The 15,754-nt window shown below is 41.1% G+C and overlaps 37 non-coding genes across 37 annotated transcripts; all 37 read right to left on the bottom strand.

Moving 5' to 3' along the window:
- Positions 1–101: 101 nt before the first annotated feature.
- Positions 102–174, bottom strand: trnar-acg (transfer RNA arginine (anticodon ACG)). The gene has a single exon. It is a non-coding gene; the product is annotated as a tRNA-Arg (tRNA).
- Positions 175–889: 715 nt separating this feature from the next.
- Positions 890–961, bottom strand: trnah-gug (transfer RNA histidin (anticodon GUG)). The gene has a single exon. It is a non-coding gene; the product is annotated as a tRNA-His (tRNA).
- Positions 962–1,153: 192 nt separating this feature from the next.
- On the bottom strand, positions 1,154–1,226 carry trnar-acg (transfer RNA arginine (anticodon ACG)). The gene has a single exon. It is a non-coding gene; the product is annotated as a tRNA-Arg (tRNA).
- A 194-nt stretch (positions 1,227–1,420) lies between these two features.
- Positions 1,421–1,492, bottom strand: trnah-gug (transfer RNA histidin (anticodon GUG)). Its single transcript has one exon. It is a non-coding gene; the product is annotated as a tRNA-His (tRNA).
- A 459-nt stretch (positions 1,493–1,951) lies between these two features.
- On the bottom strand, positions 1,952–2,023 carry trnah-gug (transfer RNA histidin (anticodon GUG)). The gene has a single exon. It is a non-coding gene; the product is annotated as a tRNA-His (tRNA).
- Positions 2,024–2,215: 192 nt separating this feature from the next.
- On the bottom strand, positions 2,216–2,288 carry trnar-acg (transfer RNA arginine (anticodon ACG)). Its single transcript has one exon. It is a non-coding gene; the product is annotated as a tRNA-Arg (tRNA).
- A 192-nt stretch (positions 2,289–2,480) lies between these two features.
- trnah-gug (transfer RNA histidin (anticodon GUG)) lies at positions 2,481–2,552 on the bottom strand. The gene has a single exon. It is a non-coding gene; the product is annotated as a tRNA-His (tRNA).
- A 454-nt stretch (positions 2,553–3,006) lies between these two features.
- On the bottom strand, positions 3,007–3,078 carry trnah-gug (transfer RNA histidin (anticodon GUG)). The gene has a single exon. It is a non-coding gene; the product is annotated as a tRNA-His (tRNA).
- Positions 3,079–3,270: 192 nt separating this feature from the next.
- Positions 3,271–3,343, bottom strand: trnar-acg (transfer RNA arginine (anticodon ACG)). Its single transcript has one exon. It is a non-coding gene; the product is annotated as a tRNA-Arg (tRNA).
- Positions 3,344–3,536: 193 nt separating this feature from the next.
- trnah-gug (transfer RNA histidin (anticodon GUG)) lies at positions 3,537–3,608 on the bottom strand. The gene has a single exon. It is a non-coding gene; the product is annotated as a tRNA-His (tRNA).
- A 192-nt stretch (positions 3,609–3,800) lies between these two features.
- Positions 3,801–3,873, bottom strand: trnar-acg (transfer RNA arginine (anticodon ACG)). Its single transcript has one exon. It is a non-coding gene; the product is annotated as a tRNA-Arg (tRNA).
- A 193-nt stretch (positions 3,874–4,066) lies between these two features.
- Positions 4,067–4,138, bottom strand: trnah-gug (transfer RNA histidin (anticodon GUG)). Its single transcript has one exon. It is a non-coding gene; the product is annotated as a tRNA-His (tRNA).
- A 1,251-nt stretch (positions 4,139–5,389) lies between these two features.
- Positions 5,390–5,462, bottom strand: trnah-aug (transfer RNA histidin (anticodon AUG)). Its single transcript has one exon. It is a non-coding gene; the product is annotated as a tRNA-His (tRNA).
- Positions 5,463–5,914: 452 nt separating this feature from the next.
- trnah-aug (transfer RNA histidin (anticodon AUG)) lies at positions 5,915–5,987 on the bottom strand. Its single transcript has one exon. It is a non-coding gene; the product is annotated as a tRNA-His (tRNA).
- A 188-nt stretch (positions 5,988–6,175) lies between these two features.
- Positions 6,176–6,247, bottom strand: trnah-gug (transfer RNA histidin (anticodon GUG)). Its single transcript has one exon. It is a non-coding gene; the product is annotated as a tRNA-His (tRNA).
- Positions 6,248–6,700: 453 nt separating this feature from the next.
- Positions 6,701–6,772, bottom strand: trnah-gug (transfer RNA histidin (anticodon GUG)). Its single transcript has one exon. It is a non-coding gene; the product is annotated as a tRNA-His (tRNA).
- Positions 6,773–7,229: 457 nt separating this feature from the next.
- Positions 7,230–7,301, bottom strand: trnah-gug (transfer RNA histidin (anticodon GUG)). The gene has a single exon. It is a non-coding gene; the product is annotated as a tRNA-His (tRNA).
- Positions 7,302–7,494: 193 nt separating this feature from the next.
- On the bottom strand, positions 7,495–7,567 carry trnar-acg (transfer RNA arginine (anticodon ACG)). The gene has a single exon. It is a non-coding gene; the product is annotated as a tRNA-Arg (tRNA).
- A 390-nt stretch (positions 7,568–7,957) lies between these two features.
- trnah-gug (transfer RNA histidin (anticodon GUG)) lies at positions 7,958–8,029 on the bottom strand. Its single transcript has one exon. It is a non-coding gene; the product is annotated as a tRNA-His (tRNA).
- A 192-nt stretch (positions 8,030–8,221) lies between these two features.
- trnar-acg (transfer RNA arginine (anticodon ACG)) lies at positions 8,222–8,294 on the bottom strand. The gene has a single exon. It is a non-coding gene; the product is annotated as a tRNA-Arg (tRNA).
- A 454-nt stretch (positions 8,295–8,748) lies between these two features.
- Positions 8,749–8,821, bottom strand: trnar-acg (transfer RNA arginine (anticodon ACG)). Its single transcript has one exon. It is a non-coding gene; the product is annotated as a tRNA-Arg (tRNA).
- A 454-nt stretch (positions 8,822–9,275) lies between these two features.
- trnar-acg (transfer RNA arginine (anticodon ACG)) lies at positions 9,276–9,348 on the bottom strand. The gene has a single exon. It is a non-coding gene; the product is annotated as a tRNA-Arg (tRNA).
- Positions 9,349–9,802: 454 nt separating this feature from the next.
- On the bottom strand, positions 9,803–9,875 carry trnar-acg (transfer RNA arginine (anticodon ACG)). Its single transcript has one exon. It is a non-coding gene; the product is annotated as a tRNA-Arg (tRNA).
- A 190-nt stretch (positions 9,876–10,065) lies between these two features.
- trnah-gug (transfer RNA histidin (anticodon GUG)) lies at positions 10,066–10,137 on the bottom strand. The gene has a single exon. It is a non-coding gene; the product is annotated as a tRNA-His (tRNA).
- A 192-nt stretch (positions 10,138–10,329) lies between these two features.
- trnar-acg (transfer RNA arginine (anticodon ACG)) lies at positions 10,330–10,402 on the bottom strand. Its single transcript has one exon. It is a non-coding gene; the product is annotated as a tRNA-Arg (tRNA).
- Positions 10,403–10,590: 188 nt separating this feature from the next.
- On the bottom strand, positions 10,591–10,662 carry trnah-gug (transfer RNA histidin (anticodon GUG)). The gene has a single exon. It is a non-coding gene; the product is annotated as a tRNA-His (tRNA).
- Positions 10,663–11,906: 1,244 nt separating this feature from the next.
- trnah-aug (transfer RNA histidin (anticodon AUG)) lies at positions 11,907–11,979 on the bottom strand. Its single transcript has one exon. It is a non-coding gene; the product is annotated as a tRNA-His (tRNA).
- Positions 11,980–12,167: 188 nt separating this feature from the next.
- Positions 12,168–12,239, bottom strand: trnah-gug (transfer RNA histidin (anticodon GUG)). The gene has a single exon. It is a non-coding gene; the product is annotated as a tRNA-His (tRNA).
- A 980-nt stretch (positions 12,240–13,219) lies between these two features.
- Positions 13,220–13,291, bottom strand: trnah-gug (transfer RNA histidin (anticodon GUG)). The gene has a single exon. It is a non-coding gene; the product is annotated as a tRNA-His (tRNA).
- Positions 13,292–13,483: 192 nt separating this feature from the next.
- Positions 13,484–13,556, bottom strand: trnar-acg (transfer RNA arginine (anticodon ACG)). Its single transcript has one exon. It is a non-coding gene; the product is annotated as a tRNA-Arg (tRNA).
- A 188-nt stretch (positions 13,557–13,744) lies between these two features.
- On the bottom strand, positions 13,745–13,816 carry trnah-gug (transfer RNA histidin (anticodon GUG)). The gene has a single exon. It is a non-coding gene; the product is annotated as a tRNA-His (tRNA).
- A 192-nt stretch (positions 13,817–14,008) lies between these two features.
- Positions 14,009–14,081, bottom strand: trnar-acg (transfer RNA arginine (anticodon ACG)). Its single transcript has one exon. It is a non-coding gene; the product is annotated as a tRNA-Arg (tRNA).
- Positions 14,082–14,533: 452 nt separating this feature from the next.
- Positions 14,534–14,606, bottom strand: trnar-acg (transfer RNA arginine (anticodon ACG)). The gene has a single exon. It is a non-coding gene; the product is annotated as a tRNA-Arg (tRNA).
- A 188-nt stretch (positions 14,607–14,794) lies between these two features.
- trnah-gug (transfer RNA histidin (anticodon GUG)) lies at positions 14,795–14,866 on the bottom strand. Its single transcript has one exon. It is a non-coding gene; the product is annotated as a tRNA-His (tRNA).
- A 192-nt stretch (positions 14,867–15,058) lies between these two features.
- On the bottom strand, positions 15,059–15,131 carry trnar-acg (transfer RNA arginine (anticodon ACG)). The gene has a single exon. It is a non-coding gene; the product is annotated as a tRNA-Arg (tRNA).
- A 190-nt stretch (positions 15,132–15,321) lies between these two features.
- trnah-gug (transfer RNA histidin (anticodon GUG)) lies at positions 15,322–15,393 on the bottom strand. Its single transcript has one exon. It is a non-coding gene; the product is annotated as a tRNA-His (tRNA).
- Positions 15,394–15,586: 193 nt separating this feature from the next.
- trnar-acg (transfer RNA arginine (anticodon ACG)) lies at positions 15,587–15,659 on the bottom strand. Its single transcript has one exon. It is a non-coding gene; the product is annotated as a tRNA-Arg (tRNA).
- Between the last annotated feature and the right edge of the window lie 95 nt (positions 15,660–15,754).

Here is a 15,754-nt window from a genome sequence, read left to right as displayed (position 1 = left end):
GGAAAAAGATGCTCTGTCTTGAAGAAGGGACATTTATTGATATTGGATTTGAGCTCTTTAAAAAATAATTTTAAAGCAATGATCAAAAAAACACAAATGCTTGAGCCAGCCAGGAGTCGAACCTAGAATCTTCTGATCCGTAGTCAGACGCGTTATCCATTGCGCCACTGGCCCTGCAGAGGCTATGGTTCATTGGCCTTACTAGGATTGGGAATCTTAATTGGCTGTCAGGCATTGGATTCGACAATTTTTGAGAGGCCTAAACACTAAAATGTGTTGTGGATTTGCTCCCAAAGACAATCTTATGTTTAATTTAAGAGGAATTTTTTAAATATTTTCATTAAAAAGTTGTCTATCCAAAGACTGCCATGACCCGGTTTCGAACCTGGGTTGCTGCTGCCACAACGCAGAGTACTAACCACTATACGATCATGGCCACACTAACTCACAGTTAAGTAGCTCACCAGCACTCCTTTTAGGGTAAACATTCGCTGGATGCACTGTGTTAAATAGCAAAGGAGTTACATGGAAAAAGATACTCTGTCTTGAAGAAGGGACATTTATTGATATTGGATTTGAGCTCTTAAAAAAATAATTTTAAAGCAGTGATAAAAAGAACACAAATGCACGAGCCAGCCAGGAGTCGAACCTAGAATCTTCTGATCCGTAGTCAGACGCGTTATCCATTGCGTCACTGGCCCTGCAGAGGCTATGGTTCATTGGCCTTACTAGGATTGGGAATCTTAATTGGCTGTCAGGCATTGGATTCGACAATTTTTGAGAGGCCTAAACACTAAAATGTGTTGTGGATTTGCTCCCAAAGACAATCTTATGTTTAATTTAAGAGGAATTTCAAATATTTTCATTAAAAAATTGTCTATCCAAAGACTGCCGTGACCCGGATTCGAACCGGGGTTGCTGGGGCCACAACGCAGAGTACTAACCACTATACGATCACGGCCACACTAACTCACAGTTAAGTAGCTCACCAGCACTCCTTTTAGGGTAAACATTCGCTGGATGCACTGTGTTAAATAGCAAAGGAGTTACATGGAAAAAGATGCTCTGTCTTGAAGAAGGGACATTTATTGATATTGGATTTGAGCTCTTTAAAAAATCATTTTAAAGCAATGATCAAAAGAACACAAATGCTCGAGCCAGCCAGGAGTCGATCCTAGAATCTTCTGATCCGTAGTCAGACGCGTTATCCATTGCGCCACTGGCCCTGCAGAGGCTATGGTTCATTGGCCTTACTAGGATTGGGAATCTTAATTGGCTGTCAGGCATTGGATTCGACAATTTTTTTTTGAGAGGCCTAAACACTAAAATGTGTTGTGGATTTGCTCCCAAAGACAATCTTATGTTTAATTTAAGAGGAATTTTTCCAATATTTTCATTAAAAAGTTGTCTATCCAAAGACTGCCGTGACCCGGATTCGAACCGGGGTTGCTGCGGCCACAACGCAGAGTACTAACCACTATACGATCACGGCCACACTAACTCACAGTTAAGTAGCTCACCAGCACTCCTTTTAGGGTAAACATTCGCTGGCTGCACTGTGTTAAATAGCAAAGGAGTTACATGGAAAAAGATGCTCTGTCTTGAAGAAGGGACATTTATTGATATTGGATTTGAGCTCTTTAAAAAAATAATTTTAAAGCAGTGATAAAAAGAACACAAATGCACGAGCCAGCCAGGAGTCGAACCTAGAATCTTCTGATCCGTAGTCAGACGCATTATCCATTGCGTCACTGGCCCTGCAGAGGCTATGGTTCTTTGGCCTTACTAGGATTGGGAATCTTAATTGGCTGTCAGGCATTGGATTCGACAATTTTTTTTGAGAGGCCTAAACACTAAAATGTGTTGTGGATTTGCTCCCAAAGACAATCTTATGTTTAATTTAAGAGGAATTTTTCCAATATTTTCATTAAAAAGTTGTCTATCCAAAGACTGCCGTGACCCGGATTCGAACCGGGGTTGCTGCGGCCACAACGCAGAGTACTAACCACTATACGATCACGGCCACACTAACTCACAGTTAAGTAGCTCACCAGCACTCCTTTTAGGGTAAACATTCGCTGGATGCACTGTGTTAAATAGCAAAGGAGTTACATGGAAAAAGATGCTCTGTCTTGAAGAAGGGACATTTATTGATATTGGATTTGAGCTCTTTAAAAAATAATTTTAAAGCAATGATCAAAAGAACACAAATGCTCGAGCCAGCCAGGAGTCGAACCTAGAATCTTCTGATCCGTAGTCAGACGCGTTATCCATTGCGCCACTGGCCCTGCAGAGGCTATGGTTCATTGGCCTTACTAGGATTGGGAATCTTAATTGGCTGTCAGGCATTGGATTCGACAATTTTTTTGAGAGGCCTAAACACTAAAATGTGTTGTGGATTTGCTCCCAAAGACAATCTTATGTTTAATTTAAGAGGAATTTTTCCAATATTTTCATTAAAAAGTTGTCTATCCAAAGACTGCCGTGACCCGGAATCGAACCGGGGTTGCTGCGGCCACAACGCAGAGTACTAACCACTATACGATCACGGCCACACTAACTCACAGTTAAGTAGCTCACCAGCACTCCTTTTAGGGTAAACATTCGCTGGATGCACTGTGTTAAATAGCAAAGGAGTTACATGGAAAAAGATGCTCTGTCTTGAAGAAGGGACATTTATTGATATTGGATTTGAGCTCTTTAAAAAAATAATTTTAAAGCAGTGATAAAAAGAACACAAATGCACGAGCCAGCCAGGAGTCGAACCTAGAATCTTCTGATCCATAGTCAGACGCGTTATACATTGCGTGACTGGCCCTGCAGAGGCTATGGTTCATTGGCCTTACTAGGATTGGGAATCTTAATTGGCTGTCAGGCATTGGATTCGACAATTTTTGAGAGGCCTAAACACTAAAATGTGTTGTGGATTTGCTCCCAAAGACAATCTTATGTTTAATTTAAGAGGAATTTCAAATATTTTCATTAAAAAATTGTCTATCCAAAGACTGCCGTGACCCGGATTCGAACCGGGGTTGCTGCGGGCACAACGCAGAGTACTAACCACTATACGATCACGGCCACACTAACTCACAGTTAAGTAGCTCACCAGCACTCCTTTTAGGGTAAACATTCGCTGGATGCACTGTGTTAAATAGCAAAGGAGTTACATGGAAAAAGATGCTCTGTCTTGAAGAAGGGACATTTATTGATATTGGATTTGAGCTCTTTAAAAAATAATTTTAAAGCAATGATCAAAAGAACACAAATGCTCGAGCCAGCCAGGAGTCGAACCTAGAATCTTCTGATCCGTAGTCAGACGCGTTATCCATTGCGCCACTGGCCCTCCAGAGGCTATGGTTCATTGGCCTTACTAGGATTGGGAATCTTAATTGGCTGTCAGGCATTGGATTCGACAATTTTTTTTGAGAGGCCTAAACACTAAAATGTGTTGTGGATTTGCACCCAAAGACAATCTTATGTTTAATTTAAGAGGAATTTTTCAAATATTTTCATTAAAAAATTGTCTATCCAAAGACTGCCGTGACCCGGATTCGAACCAGGGTTGCTGCGGCCACAACGCAGAGTACTAACCACTATACGATCACGGCCACACTAACTCACAGTTAAGTAGCTCACCAGCACTCCTTTTAGGGTAAACATTCGCTGGATGCACTGTGTTAAATAGCAAAGGAGTTACATGGAAAAAGATGCTCTGTCTTGAAGAAGGGACATTTATTGATATTGGATTTGAGCTCTTTAAAAAATCATTTTAAAGCAATGATCAAAAGAACACAAATGCTCGAGCCAGCCAGGAGTCGAACCTAGAATCTTCTGATCCGTAGTCAGACGCGTTATCCATTGCGCCACTGGCCCTGCAGAGGCTATGGTTCATTGGCCTTACTAGGATTGGGAATCTTAATTGGCTGTCAGGCATTGGATTCGACAATTTTTTTTGAGAGGCCTAAACACTAAAATGTGTTGTGGATTTGCTCCCAAAGACAATCTTATGTTTAATTTAAGAGGAATTTTTCCAATATTTTCATTAAAAAGTTGTCCATCCAAAGACTGCCGTGACCCGGACTCGAACCGGGGTTGCTGCGGCCACAACGCAGAGTACTAACCACTATACGATCACGGCCACACTATCTCACAGTTAAGTAGCTCACCAGCACTCCTTTTAGGGTAAACATTCGCTGGATGCACTGTGTTAAATAGCAAAGGAGTTACATGGAAAAAGATGCTCTGTCTTGAAGAAGGGACATTTATTGATATTGGATTTGAGCTCTTTAAAAAAATAATTTTAAAGCAGTGATAAAAAGAACACAAATGCACGAGCCATCCAGGAGTCGAACCTAGAATCTTCCGATCCGTAGTCAGACGCGTTATCCATTGCGCCACTGGCCCTGCAGATGCTATGGTTCATTGGCCTTACTAGGATTGGGAATCTTAATTGGCTGTCAAGCATTGGATTCGACAATTTTTGAGAGGCCTAAACACTAAAATGTGTTGTGGATTTGCACCCAAAGACAATCTTATGTTTAATTTAAGAGGAATTTTTCAAATATTTTCATTAAAAAGTTGTCTATCCAAAGACTGCCATGACCCGAATTCGAACCTGGGTTGCTGCGGCCACAACGCAGAGTACTAACCACTATACGATCACGGCCACACTAACTTACAGTTAAGTAGCTCACCAGCACTCCTTTTAGGGTAAACATTCGCTGGATGCACTGTGTTAAATAGCAAAGGAGTTACATGGAAAAAGATGCTCTGTCTTGAAGAAGGGACATTTATTGATATTGGATTTGAGCTCTTTAAAAAAATAACTTTAAAGCAGTGATAAAAAGAACACAAATGCACGAGCCAGCCAGGAGTCGGACCTAGATTCTTCTGATCCGTAGTCAGACGCGTTATCCATTGCGTCACTGGCCCTGCAGAGGCTATGGTTCATTGGCCTTACTAGGATTGGGAATCTTAATTGGCTGTCAGGCATTGGATTCGACAATTTTTTTTGAGAGGCCTAAACACTAAAATGTGTTGTGGATTTACTCCCAAAGACAATCTTATGTTTAATTTAAGAGGAATTTTTCAAATATTTTCATTAAAAAGTTTTCTATCCAAAGACTGCCGTGACTCGGATTCGAACCGGGGTTGCTGCGGACACAATGCAGAGTACTAACAACTATACGATCACGGCCACACTAACTCACAGTTAAGTAGCTCACCAGCACTCCTTTTAGGGTAAACATTCGCTGGATGCACTCTGTTAAATAGCAAAGGAGTTACATGGAAAAAGATGCTCTGTCTTGAAGAAGGGACATTTATTGATATTGGATTTGAGCTCTTTAAAAAATAATTTTAAAGCAATGATCAAAAGAACACAAATGCACGAGCCAGCCAGGAGTCGAACCTAGAATCTTCTGATCCATAGTCAGACGCTTTATCCATTGCACCACTGGCCCTGCAGAGGCTATGGTTCATTGGCCTTACTAGGATTGGGAATCTTAATTGGCTGTCAGGCTTTGGATTCGACAATTTTTGAGAGGCCTAAACACTAAAATGTGTTGTGGATTTGCTCCCAAAGACAATCTTATGTTTAATTTAAGAGGAATTTCAAATATTTTCATTAAAAAATTGTCTATCCAAAGACTGACGTGACTCGGATTCGAACCAGGGTTGCTGCGGCCACATCGCAGAGTACTAACCACTATACGATCACGGCCACACTAACTCACAGTTAAGTAGCTCACCCGCACTCCTTTTAGGGTAAACATTCGCTGGATGCACTGTGTTAAATAGCAAAGGAGTTACATGGAAAAAGATGCTCTGTCTTGAAGAAGGGACATTTATTGATATTGGATTTGAGCTCTTTAAAAAATCATTTTAAAGCAATGATCAAAAGAACACAAATGCTCGAGCCAGCCAGGACTCGAACCTAGAATCTTCTGATCCATAGTGAGACGCGTTATCCATTGCGCCACTGGCCCTGCAGAGGCTATGGTTCATTGGCCTTACTAGGATTGGGAATCTTAATTGGCTGTCAGGCATTGGATTCGACAATTTTTGAGAGGCCTAAACACTAAAATGTGTTGTGGATTTGCTCCCAAAGACAATCTTATGTTTAATTTAAGAGGAATTTCAAATATTTTCATTAAAAAATTGTCTATCCAAAGACTGCCGTGACCCGGATTCGAACCGGGGTTGCTGCGGCCACAACGCAGAGTACTAACCACTATACGATCACGGCCACACTAACTCACAGTTAAGTAGCTCACCCGCACTCCTTTTAGGGTAAACATTCACTGGTTGCACTGTGTTAAATAGCAAAAGATTTACATGGAGAAAGATACTCTGTCTTGAAGAAGGAACAGTTATTGATATTGGATTTCAGCTCTTTAAAAAATAATTTTAAAGCAGTGATCAAAAGAACACAAATGCACGAGCCAGCCAGGAGTCGAACCTAGAATCTTCTGATCCGTAGTCAGACGCGTTATTCATTGCGCCACTGGCCCTGCAGATGCTATGGTTCATTGGCCTTACTAGGATTGGGAATCTTAATTGACTGTCAGGTATTGGATTCGACAATTTTTGAGAGGCCTAAACACTAAAATGTGTTGTGGATTTGCACCCAAAGACAATCTTATGTTTAATTTAAGAGGAATTTCAAATATTTTCATTAAAAAATTGTCTATCCAAAGACTGACGTGACCCGGATTCGAACCAGGGTTGCTGCGGTCACATCGCAGAGTACTAACCACTATACGATCACGGCCACACTAACTCACAGTTAAGTAGCTCACCCGCACTCCTTTTAGGGTAAACATTCGCTGGATGCACTGTGTTAAATAGCAAAGGAGTTACATGGAAAAAGATGCTCTGTCTTGAAGAAGGGACATTTATTGATCTTGGATTTGAGCTCTTTAAAAAAACATTTTAAAGCAATGATCAAAAGAACACAAATGCACGAGCCAGCCAGGAGTCGAACCTAGAATCTTCTGATCCGTAGTCGACGCGTTATCCATTGCGCCACTGGCCCTGCAGAGGCTATGGTTGCTTGGCCTTACTAGGATTTGGAATCTTAATTGGCTGTCAGGCATTGGATTCGACAATTTTTTTTGAGAGGCCTAAACACTAAAATGTGTTGTGGATTTGCTCCCAAAGACAATCTTATGTTTAATTTAAGAGGAATTTTTCAAATATTTTCATTAAAAAGTTGTCTTTCCAAAGACTGCCGTGACCCGGATACGAACCGGGGTTGCTGCGGCCACAACGCAGAGTACTAACCACTATACGATCACGGCCACAGTAACTCACAGGTAAGTAGGTCACCAGCACTCCTTTTAGGGTAAACATTCGCTGCATGCACTGTGTTGAATAGCAAAGGAGTTACATGGAAAAAGATGCTCTGTCTTGAAGAAGGGACATTTATTGATATTGGATTTGAGCTCTTTAAAAAAATAATTTTAAAGCAGTGATAAAAAGAACACAAATGCACGAGCCAGCCAGGAGTCGAACCTAGAATCTTCTGATCCGTAGTCAGACGCGTTATCCATTGCGCCACTGGCCCTGCAGACGCTATGGTTTATTGGCCTTACTAGGATTGGGAATCTTAATTGGCTGTCAGGCATTGGATTCGACAATTTTTGAGAGGCCTAAACACTAAAATGTGTTGTGGATTTGCTCCCAAAGACAATCTTATGCGCCAGGAGTCGAACCTAGAATCTTCTGATCCGTAGTCAGACGCGTTATCCATTGCGCCACTGGCCCTGCAGATGCTATGGTTTATTGGCCTTACTAGGATTGGGAATCTTAATTGGCTGTCAAGCATTGGATTCGACAATTTTTGAGAGGCCTAAACACTAAAATGTGTTGTGGATTTGCTCCCAAAGACAATCTTATGTTTAATTTAAGAGGATTTTTTCAAATATTTTCATTAAAAAATTATCTATCCAAAGACTGTCGTGACCCGGATTTGAACCGGGGTTGCTGCGGCCACAACGCAGAGTACTAACCACTATACGATCACGGCCACACTAACTCACAGTTAAGTAGCTCACCAGCACTCCTTTTAGGGTAAACATTCGCTGGATGCACTGTGTTAAATAGCAAAGGAGTTACATGGAAAAAGATGCTCTGTCTTGAAGAAGGGACATTTATTGATATTGGATTTGAGCTCTTTAAAAAATAATTTTAAAGCAGTGATAAAAAGAACACAAATGCACGAGCCAGCCAGGAGTCGAACCTAGAATCTTCTGATCCGTAGTCAGACGCGTTATCCATTGCGCCACTGGCCCTGCAGAGGCTATGGTTCATTGGCCTTACTAGGATTGGGAATCTTAATTGGCTGTCAGGCTTTGGATTCGACAATTTTTCAGAGGCCTAAACACTAAAATGTGTTGTGGATTTGCTCCCAAAGACAATCTTATGTTTAATTTAAGAGGAATTTTTCAAATATTTTCATTAAAAAATTGTCTATCTAAAGACTGCCGTGACCCGGATTCAAACCTGGGTTGCTGCGGCCACAACGCAGAGTACTAACCACCATACGATCACGGCCACACTAACTCACAGTTAAGTAGCTCACCAGCACTCCTTTTAGGGTAAACATTCGCTGGATGCACTGTGTTAAATAGCAAAGGAGTTACATGGAAAAAGATGCTCTGTCTTGAAGAAGGGACATTTATTGATATTGGATTTTAGCTCTTTAAAAAATCATTTTAAAGCAATGATCAAAAGAACACAAATGCACGAGCCAGCCAGGAGTCGAACCTAGAATCTTCTGATCCGTAGTCAGACGCGTTATCCATTGCGCCACTGGCCCTGCAGATGCTATATTTCATTGGCCTTACTAGGATTGGGAATCTTAATTGGCTGTCAAGCATTGGATTCGACAATTTTTTAAAGGCCTAAACACTAAAATGTGTTGTGGATTTGCTCCCAAAGACAATCTTATGTTTAATTTAAGAGGATTTTTTCAAATATTTTCATTAAAAAATTATCTATCCAAAGACTGTCGTGACCCGGATTTGAACCTGGGTTGCTGCGGCCACAACGCAGAGTACTAACCACTATACGATCACGGCCACACTAACTCACAGTTAATTAGCTCACCAGCACTCCTTTTAGGGTAAACATTCGCTGGATGCACTGTGTTAAATAGCAAAGGAGTTACATGGAAAAAGATGCTCTGTCTTGAAGAAGGGACATTTATTGATATTGGATTTGAGCTCTTTAAAAAATAATTTTAAAGCAGTGATAAAAAGAACACAAATGCACAAGCCAGCCAGGAGTCGAACCTAGAATCTTCTGATCCGTAGTCAGACGCGTTATCCATTGCGCCACTGGCCCTGCAGAGGCTATGGTTCATTGGCCTTACTAGGATTGGGAATCTTAATTGGCTGTCAGGCTTTGGATTCGACAATTTTTCAGAGGCCTAAACACTAAAATGTGTTGTGGATTTGCTCCCAAAGACAATCTTATGTTTAATTTAAGAGGAATTTTTCAAATATTTTCATTAAAAAATTGTCTATCTAAAGACTGCCGTGACCCGGATTCAAACCTGGGTTGCTGCGGCCACAACGCAGAGTACTAAACACCATACGATCACGGCCACACTAACTCACAGTTAAGTAGCTCACCAGCACTCCTTTTAGGGTAAACATTCGCTGGATGCACTGTGTTAAATAGCAAAGGAGTTACATGGAAAAAGATGCTCTGTCTTGAAGAAGGGACATTTATTGATATTGGATTTTAGCTCTTTAAAAAATCATTTTAAAGCAATGATCAAAAGAACACAAATGCACGAGCCAGCCAGGAGTCGAACCTAGAATCTTCTGATCCGTAGTCAGACGCGTTATCCATTGCGCCACTGGCCCTGCAGATGCTATATTTCATTGGCCTTACTAGGATTGGGAATCTTAATTGGCTGTCAAGCATTGGATTCGACAATTTTTTAAAGGCCTAAACACTAAAATGTGTTGTGGATTTGCTCCCAAAGACAATCTTATGTTTAATTTAAGAGGAATTTTTCAAATGTTTTAATTTAAAAATTGTCTATCCAAAGACTGCCGTGACCCGGATTCGAACCGGGGTTGCTGCGACCACAACGCAGAGTACTAACCACTATACGATCACGGCCACACTAACTCACAGTTAAGTAGCTCACCAGCACTCCTTTTAGGGTAAACATTCGCTGGATGCACTGTGTTAAATAGCAAAGGAGTTACATGGAAAAAGATGCTCTGTCTTGAAGAAGGGACATTTATTGATATTGGATTTGAGCTCTTTAAAAAATAATTTTAAAGCAGTGATAAAAAGAACACAAATGCACGAGCCAGCCAGGAGTCGAACCTAGAATCTTCTGATCCGTAGTCAGACGCGTTATCCATTGCACCACTGGCCCTGCAGAGGCTATGGTTCATTGGCCTTACTAGGATTGGGAATCTTAATTGGCTGTCAGGCTTTGGATTCGACAATTTTTGAGAGGCCTAAACACTAAAATGTGTTGTGGATTTGCTCCCAAAGACAATCTTATGTTTAATTTAAGAGGAATTTCAAATATTTTCATTAAAAAATTGTCTATCCAAAGACTGCCGTGACCCGGATTCGAACCGGGGTTGCTGCGGCCACAACGCAGAGTACTAACCACTATACGATCACGGCCACACTAACTCACAGTTAAGTAGCTCACCAGCACTCCTTTTAGGGTAAACATTCGCTGGATGCACTGTGTTAAATAGCAAAGGAGTTACATGGAAAAAGATGCTCTGTCTTGAAGAAGGGACATTTATTGATATTGGATTTGAGCTCTTTAAAAAATAATTTTAAAGCAGTGATAAAAAGAACACAAATGCACGAGCCAGCCTGGAGTCAAACCTAGAATCTTCTGATCCGTAGTCAGACGCGTTATCCATTGCGCCACTGGCCCTGCAGATGCTATGGTTTATTGGCCTTACTAGGATTGGGAATCTTAATTGGCTGTCAGGCATTGGATTTGACAATTTTTGAGAGGCCTAAACACTAAAATGTGTTGTGGATTTGCTCCCAAAGACAATCTTATGTTTAATTTAAGAGGAATTTTTCAAATATTTTCATTAAAAAATTGTCTATCCAAAGACTGCCGTGACCCGGATTCAAACCGGGGTTGCTGCAGCCACAACGCAGAGTACTAACCACTATACGATCACGGCCACACTAACTCACAGTTAAGTAGCTCACCCGCACTCCTTTTAGGGTAAACATTCACTGGTTGCACTGTGTTAAATAGCAAAAGATTTACATGGAGAAAGATACTCTGTCTTGAAGAAGGAACAGTTATTGATATTGGATTTCAGCTCTTTAAAAAATAATTTTAAAGCAGTGATCAAAAGAACACAAATGCACGAGCCAGCCAGGAGTCGAACCTAGAATCTTCTGATCCGTAGTCAGACCCGTTATTCATTGCGCCACTGGCCCTGCAGATGCTATGGTTCATTGGCCTTACTAGGATTGGGAATCTTAATTGACTGTCAGGCATTGGATTCGACAATTTTTGAGAGGCCTAAACACTAAAATGTGTTGTGGATTTGCTCCCAAAGACAATCTTATGTTTAATTTAAGAGGAATTTCAAATATTTTCATTAAAAAATTGTCTATCCAAAGACTGACGTGACTCGGATTCGAACCAGGGTTGCTGCGGCCACATCGCAGAGTACTAACCACTATACGATCACGGCCACACTAACTCACAGTTAAGTAGCTCACCCGCACTCCTTTTAGGGTAAACATTCGCTGGATGCACTGTGTTAAATAGCAAAGGAGTTACATGGAAAAAGATGCTCTGTCTTGAAGAAGGGACATTTATTGATATTGGATTTGAGCTCTTTAAAAAATCATTTTAAAGCAATGATCAAAAGAACACAAATGCTCGAGCCAGCCAGGACTCGAACCTAGAATCTTCTGATCCATAGTGAGACGCGTTATCCATTGCGGCACTGGCCCTGCAGAGGCTATGGTTCATTGGCCTTACTAGGATTGGGAATCTTAATTGGCTGTCAGGCATTGGATTCGACAATTTTTGAGAGGCCTAAACACTAAAATGTGTTGTGGATTTGCTCCCAAAGACAATCTTATGTTTAATTTAAGAGGAATTTCAAATATTTTCATTAAAAAATTGTCTATCCAAAGACTGCCGTGACCCGGATTCGAACCGGGGTTGCTGCGGCCACAACGCAGAGTACTAACCACTATACGATCACGGCCACACTAACTCACAGTTATGTAGCTCACCCGCACTCCTTTTAGGGTAAACATTCACTGGTTGCACTGTGTTAAATAGCAAAAGATTTACATGGAGAAAGATACTCTGTCTTGAAGAAGGAACAGTTATTGATATTGGATTTCAGCTCTTTAAAAAATAATTTTAAAGCAGTGATCAAAAGAACACAAATGCACGAGCCAGCCAGGAGTCGAACCTAGAATCTTCTGATCCGTAGTCAGACGCGTTATTCATTGCGCCACTGGCCCTGCAGATGCTATGGTTCATTGGCCTTACTAGGATTGGGAATCTTAATTGACTGTCAGGCATTGGATTCGACAATTTTTGAGAGGCCTAAACACTAAAATGTGTTGTGGATTTGCACCCAAAGACAATCTTATGTTTAATTTAAGAGGAATTTCAAATATTTTCATTAAAAAATTGTCTATCCAAAGACTGACGTGACCCGGATTCGAACCAGGGTTGCTGCGGCCACATCGCAGAGTACTAACCACTATACGATCACGGCCACACTAACTCACAGTTAAGTAGCTCACCCGCACTCCTTTTAGGGTAAACATTCGCTGGATGCACTGTGTTAAATAGCAAAGGAGTTACATGGAAAAAGATGCTCTGTCTTGAAGAAGGGACATTTATTGATCTTGGATTTGAGCTCTTTAAAAAAACATTTTAAAGCAATGATCAAAAGAACACAAATGCACGAGCCAGCCAGGAGTCGAACCTAGAACCTTCTGATCCGTAGTCGACGCGTTATCCATTGCGCCACTGGCCCTGCAGAGGCTATGGTTCATTGGCCTTACTAGGATTGGGAATCTTAATTGGCTGTCAGGCATTGGATTCGACAATTTTTTTTGAGAGGCCTAAACACTAAAATGTGTTGTGGATTTGCTGCCAAAGACAATCTTATGTTTAATTTAAGAGGAATTTCAAATATTTTCATTAAAAATTTGTCTATCCAAAGACTGCCGTGACCCGGATTCGAACCGGGGTTGCTGCGGCCACAACGCAGAGTACTAACCACTATACGATCACGGCCACACTATCTCACAGTTAAGTAGCTCACCAGCACTCCTTTTAGGGTAAACATTCGCTGGATGCACTGTGTTAAATAGCAAAGGAGTTACATGGAAAAAGATGCTCTGTCTTGAAGAAGGGACATTTATTGATATTGGATTTGAGCTCTTTAAAAAATCATTTTAAAGCATTGATCAAAAGAACACAAATGCACGAGCCAGCCAGGAGTCGAACCTAGAATCTTCTGATCCGTAGTCAGACGCGTTATCCATTGCGCCACTGGCCCTGCAGATGCTATAGTTCATTGGCCTTACTAGGATTGGGAATCTTAATTGGCTGTCAGGCATTGGATTCGACAATTTTTGAGAGGCCTAAACACTAAAATGTGTTGTGGATTTGCTCCCAAAGACAATCTTATGTTTAATTTAAGAGGAATTTCAAATATTTTCATTAAAAAATTGTCTATCCAAAGACTGCCGTGACCCGGATTCGAACCGGGGTTGCTGCGGCCACAACGCAGAGTACTAACCACTATACGATCACGGCCACACTAACTCACAGTTAAGTAGCTCACCCGCACTCCTTTTAGGGTAAACATTCACTGGTTGCACTGTGTTAAATAGCAAAAGATTTACGAGGAGAAAGATACTCTGTCTTGAAGAAGGAACAGTTATTGATATTGGATTTCAGCTCTTTAAAAAATAATTTTAAAGCAATGATCAAAAGAACACAAATGCATGAGCCAGCCAGGAGTCGAACCTAGAATCTTCTGATCCGTAGTCAGACGCGTTATCCATTGCGCCACTGGCCCTACAGATGCTATGTTTCATTGGCCTTACTAGGATTGGGAATCTTAATTGGCTGTCAGGCATTGGATTCGACAATTTTTGAGAGGCCTAATCACTAAAATGTGTTGTGGATTTGCTCCCAAAGACAATCTTATGTTTAATTTAAGAGGAATTTCAAATATTTTCATTAAAAAATTGTCTATCCAAAGACTGCCGTGACTCGGATTCGAACCGGGGTTGCTGCGGACACAATGCAGAGTACTAACAACTATACGATCACGGCCACACTAACTCACAGTTAAGTAGCTCACCAGAACTCCTTTTAGGGTAAACATTCGCTGGATGAACTCTGTTAAATAGCAAAGGAGTTACATGGAAAAAGATGCTCTGTCTTGAAGAAGGGACATTTATTGATATTGGATTTGAGCTCTTTAAAAAATCATTTTAAAGCAATGATCAAAAGAACACAAATGCACGAGCCAGCCAGGAGTCGAACCTAGAATCTTCTGATCCGTAGTCAGACGCGTTATCCATTGCGCCACTGGCCCTGCAGATGCTATGGTTTATTGGCCTTACTAGGATTGGGAATCTTAATTGGCTGTCAGGCATTGGATTCGACAATTTTTGAGAGGCCTAAACACTAAAATGTGTTGTGGATTTGCTCCCAAAGACAATCTTATGTTTAATTTAAGAGGAATTTCAAATATTTTCATTAAAAAATTGTCTATCCAAAGACTGCCGTGACCCGGATTCGAACCGGGGTTGCTGCGGCCACAACGCAGAGTACAAACCACTATACGATCACGGCCACACTAACTCACAGATAAGTAGCTCACCAGCACTCCTTTTAGGGTAAACATTCGCTGGATGCACTGTGTTAAATAGCAAAGGAGTTACATGGAAAAAGATGCTCTGTCTTGAAGAAGGGACATTTATTGATATTGGATTTGAGCTCTTTAAAAAATCATTTTAAAGCATTGATCAAAAGAACACAAATGCACGAGCCAGCCAGGAGTCGAACCTATAATCTTCTGATCCGTAGTCAGACGCGTTATCCATTGCGCCACTGGCCCTGCAGATGCTATAGTTCATTGGCCTTACTAGGATTGGGAATCTTAATTGGCTGTCAAGCATTGGATTCGACAATTTTTGAGAGGCCTAAACACTAAAATGTGTTGTGGATTTGCTCCCAAAGACAATCTTATGTTTAATTTAAGAGGAATTTTTCAAATATTTTCATTAAAAAGTTTTCTATCCAAAGACTGCCGTGACCCGGATTCGAACCGGGGTTGCTGCAGCCACAACGCAGAGTACTAACCACTATACGATCACGGCCACACTAACTCACAGTTAAGTAGCTCACCAGCACTCCTTTTAGGGTAAACATTCGCTGGATGCACTGTGTTAAATAGCAAAGGAGTTACATGGAAAAAGATGCTCTGTCTTGAAGAAGGGACATTTATTGATATTGGATTTGAGCTCTTTAAAAAAATAATTTTAAAGCAGTGATAAAAAGAACACAAATGCACGAGCCAGCCAGGAGTCGAACCTAGAATCTTCTGATCCGTAGTCAGACGCGTTATCCATTGCGCCACTGGCCCTGCAGATGCTATAGTTCATTGGCCTTACTAGGATTGGGAATCTTAATTGGCTGTCAGGCATTGGATTCGACAATTTTTGAGAGGCCTAAACACTA

Source organism: Denticeps clupeoides, chromosome 20 (genome assembly GCF_900700375.1).
Source record: "Denticeps clupeoides chromosome 20, fDenClu1.1, whole genome shotgun sequence".
Taxonomy (NCBI): Eukaryota; Metazoa; Chordata; class Actinopteri; order Clupeiformes; family Denticipitidae; genus Denticeps; species Denticeps clupeoides.
The sequence above is the reverse complement of the archived record's forward strand: the minus strand, read 5'-3'. Positions and strand labels throughout refer to the sequence as shown.